Source organism: Pseudoliparis swirei, chromosome 24 (genome assembly GCF_029220125.1).
Source record: "Pseudoliparis swirei isolate HS2019 ecotype Mariana Trench chromosome 24, NWPU_hadal_v1, whole genome shotgun sequence".
Lineage (NCBI taxonomy): Eukaryota > Metazoa > Chordata > Actinopteri > Perciformes > Liparidae > Pseudoliparis > Pseudoliparis swirei.
In genome coordinates this window covers 25,917,560-25,920,112 of record NC_079411.1, presented here as the reverse complement: position 1 = coordinate 25,920,112, position 2,553 = coordinate 25,917,560, and the positions used below count along the sequence as shown (strand labels likewise).

At 38.3% G+C, this 2,553-nt stretch overlaps 1 long non-coding RNA gene across 3 annotated transcripts in view; it reads right to left on the bottom strand.

The window, feature by feature from the left end:
• Positions 1–2,276, bottom strand: part of LOC130189516 (uncharacterized) — a 3,618-nt gene extending 1,342 nt beyond the window's left edge. The window contains exons 1-5 of one of the 3 annotated variants that reach the window (XR_008830816.1): positions 2,083–2,276; positions 1,599–1,704; positions 1,191–1,286; positions 1,037–1,059; positions 804–858 (exon numbers count right to left, since the gene is read on the bottom strand). This is a non-coding gene — a long non-coding RNA (uncharacterized LOC130189516). Of the gene's footprint in view, positions 1–803; positions 859–1,036; positions 1,060–1,190; positions 1,287–1,598; positions 1,942–2,082 lie in introns of those variants that run through there. The other 2 variants (XR_008830815.1, XR_008830814.1) reach the window with 2 other exon arrangements.
• Positions 2,277–2,553: the final 277 nt, after the last annotated feature.

The following is a 2,553-nucleotide window of genomic DNA, read 5'->3' as shown; positions in this document are numbered from 1 at the left end:
GTTCATTTCAGGTAAGGTAATAGTGGTCTGTTTGGGGATTTTTCAAGGAAAGAAGTCTCATGGGAATGCTTGGCTTACTGTAGACTATACGTCTGTATATTTTTTTTGTCTAATAATGCCTACATGAATATGATGCAGGCTACAGGCTGTCTGTCCACACTGTTAAACCGGATAGTACAGTTTAAAATCTGTCAAATCTCCTCAGAAATAATTAGAATGACTGATATAATTCAGCTTTTCCGCTCTGCAAGGTCCTGCGAGGTGCATGCAGCTCACTTTCCGGTGAGTAGAGCAGTAGCATATTGTAGGTCCACAACGTAAACAGATGATACAATACCCGATTTCAATAACTTCATGAGTCACAAACCATAGCAACAGCAAGCCTGTCCAAGCTGTGTTCATCACGATTTAGTGTCCTCTTGAAACACTTTTTCTTAATTTGCAGCGCTTTTCTGTACCGTGTTGTGTCGTCTGAATTTGCAGTGCTTTTTCTAAATGCTGCACATGTGCTGTCAATTTGATGAAGTTGTTTTCTTAATTTGCTTGTGTTTTGTCTATTAGCATGTTTTATTAAGTTGCAGTGCCCTGACCTCTCAGGGCCACCGTACAACTCAAAGGAAGGCCGAAGGAAAAGCTCCTCAGTTTTTTTTTATGGCCAGTGGAAGAACTGTCTTAAAAAAGTGCTTTGCTCAGATCATTAAAGTACTTGAGAAATCATATCTAATATTAATCACAATGTAAGGTTTTGCAATAGTGGTTCAAATGGACTAATATCTTTTATATATGCTGCAGTGGATACTTACGAGTGATGGACTTTGGGTGTTTCCCCCCGTCAATGTTGTTCCAATCCTTATTGAGCTGAAAAATATAAGAAAGTTTCGTGTAATTAGCTATTATCAGTGTTGAAAAGGGTAATGTGAAAATGAATCAGAAAAAAACTGCCACCACATATTTCGTGCATGCAGAAAGTATTCAGACTTTTTTCCCATTTTGTTATGTTGCAACCTTATGATAGAATCATTTGAATTAATTTTACCTCATCAATCTACACTCAATACCCTGTAATAAAAAGAAAACTGGATTATCACATTGACATACGTATTCAGACCCTTTACTTGGTACTTAGTTAATGCACCTTTGGCACGGTTAAAGCCTCGTCTCTTCGATAAAACGCGACAAGCTTTACACACCTGGATTTGGGGATGTTCTGCCATTCTTTTCTGCAGATCCTCACACGCTCTGTCAGGTTGGATGGGGACCGTTGGTAAACAGACATTTTCAGATCACTAAAAACAAATCACAAACCTATAAGTGACCATGGAAGGTGAACTCAATTTTAAGAATCATATCACCAGCATCACCAAGGTGCCTTTTTCCAACTCAGAAACATTTATAAAAATTAGAGGCTTTATTTCCCAGTCTGACTTAGACTAACTCATGCATGCATTTGTTTTGAGCAGGCTTCTTAAATGAACACAACACATTTTTACAGTATGTATGTGTGTATTGTTTCTGTTTAAATGCACATGTTTGCTGTTTTATATTGTTTTTTGTAAGAACAAATCCTATCTCTCTCTATGTCTTGGCTGTTTGCTTACCTGTCCGAGTGGAATTATGTGCCCCACCATCCAGTGGTATCTTGTCACTCCTGGTTCTTCAGCCTTCTCATGATCTTGCAGGCCATGCACTGCTCAGGGTCCAGTGCTGTGTGCAGTACGGTTCGAAAAAGTGAAGAATACTGTCAATTATATCCATGTCACCCACCCTAAACCACATTCAAGTATGTTTTTCTGGTTGTGAGACAGAATCATGCCAACAAGCTAACGTTACCTGAAGCTAGTTTACTTAACTAGCTAACCAAACTCTTTGTAACAGTCCGTTTATCCACCGATAGCATTATTTAATCCATTATGAACTGTATTAAACACACTAATTAACTGATTTTAATGTAATAACATTACTTTTAAACATGTAAAATGATTAATTTGTTTCCATATGTCTAAATGAAATATGTTTAAACTATGCCAAACAGAAAATTACATTAGGTTGTTTCAGAAAGTAACAGTGAAAATGTTTTCTTACCTGATATCTTCAATAATTTAGCAGGATATCAATTCACGTAACTTTGCTGGTCACCACATCCCGTATGATCCTTCCTCTGTGTCCCAGTCTTTCTTTCTCCGTTGACATCCCACAAGTTAAAATCGCAGGCATATGTAAAATACTTCAGGTAATAATGCAGGTAGGTCAACAGCAGACACTAGCAGACCTGCCGAGTAGCGCCTGCCCCGCTGCGGCTTCCCGCTCGAACAGACGTAATTTCAAATCCGCGGCGCGGACATTTCTCATTGGCCAATTCTCTGAGTGACAGGCAGATTATCCAATCATGTTCAAAGCAACGTGGGGAGACAGCCAATAGCAATGGTTTTAGCGTGGTAACATAACACATATAGAAAAAGATGACTTGTTTTGAAAGAAACTAAAGAAATCTCTGTATTTAGTTGTATTTATAGGCTGGTATATTCAATTAACTCTTTCCATTGCAGTGTATGA